Genomic DNA, 1,128 nt, shown 5'->3' with positions numbered 1-1,128 from the left:
AGGGGATACTTCCTGGCCTCTGTGAAGAGCTGCTGTTTGATGCTGATGAGAGGAGTTTCTCGAAGACACTCCAGGCTCACCATCATCCCTGCGAACAACACAACACCGCCGACATTGTAATCTGTGTCGGATTGGAATGCGAAACAGGTGAGCAAACTCGTACCGTTGGGAAGGCAGCAGTCCACCAGGATGCGCGGTGGCATCAGGTGGAGACCCCATAATTCCCCTGACGACGGTCGGGGTGCCATGGTAGCTGCCTCACCTCCGGAACACCTGTCAGACAGATTGGTGGACGTGATAATGTCTGTGACATTTGTTCATCGTAGATTATGCTTCGAGTTTCCTCATGTCCGTACAGGTCTTGTGCCCATAACAAATCCCAAGTCATTGGTCTACAGATCTCATTATGCCCCTTAAGTCTTGTCATATCCCTTAAAGTTCCGAGAAGCCTCGTCTTGTTCCTAATGATCCTTACACGTCCCTCCAAGTCTCTTTATGTATTTATAAGTCCCTACAAATGTCTTCATGTCCCTTCAAGTCTATAGATGTCCTAACAAGTCTCTTGCATCTCCTGATGTCCCCAAAACTGAATAGAAGTGTCTTTACGTCCTTCCAAGTCTTTTCCAAATCACGTCCATACCAATTCCCACAAGTCTTGTCATGTCCTTAAAAAACAAAATCATTGAAAGTCTTTTGATATTGCTTCAGTTGTCATAGTTCCCTTGATGAGTATGTCATGCCAACCAACATTACCCTTTCTATGGCTGTTGTTCCTTTGGTTGTAATCCTCAAGTCTCGTCCCTAAAAATCTCTTTTGGTCGCTTCATGTTCCTCAAGTTTCTTCAAGTCTGTGAAAGTCCTTACAAGTCTCCTATTTCCCCTGATGATGTTGAGGGTGCCATGGCAACCGCCTCACCTCCGGCAGCTGACACAGACAGACAGACAGACAGGTGGATGTGTTAATGTCTGCGGGCCTTTTATTCCTCTTTGGGGAACCTTTTTGATCCACTCGGCCATCTTATTTTCGCGGGAATCTCCGTTTGCCTCTTTACATTTTTGTGTGTTTTCTATGGGCCCGTCAAACAAAGGCCAAAAAGTAGGACACGTGCGCGCACACGCACACGCAAA

The 1,128-nt window shown here is 46.6% G+C and overlaps 1 long non-coding RNA gene across 1 annotated transcript; it reads right to left on the bottom strand.

The window, feature by feature from the left end:
* Positions 1–857, bottom strand: LOC109509420 (uncharacterized). The gene is made up of 3 exons (XR_002166942.1): positions 754–857; positions 164–273; positions 1–88 (listed from the first exon to the last, which is right to left on the bottom strand). It is a non-coding gene; the product is annotated as an uncharacterized LOC109509420 (long non-coding RNA).
* Between the last annotated feature and the right edge of the window lie 271 nt (positions 858–1,128).

Source organism: Hippocampus comes, unplaced genomic scaffold (genome assembly GCF_001891065.2).
Source record: "Hippocampus comes isolate QL1 unplaced genomic scaffold, H_comes_QL1_v1.1 C16893682, whole genome shotgun sequence".
Lineage (NCBI taxonomy): Eukaryota > Metazoa > Chordata > Actinopteri > Syngnathiformes > Syngnathidae > Hippocampus > Hippocampus comes.
The sequence above is the reverse complement of the archived record's forward strand: the minus strand, read 5'-3'. Positions and strand labels throughout refer to the sequence as shown.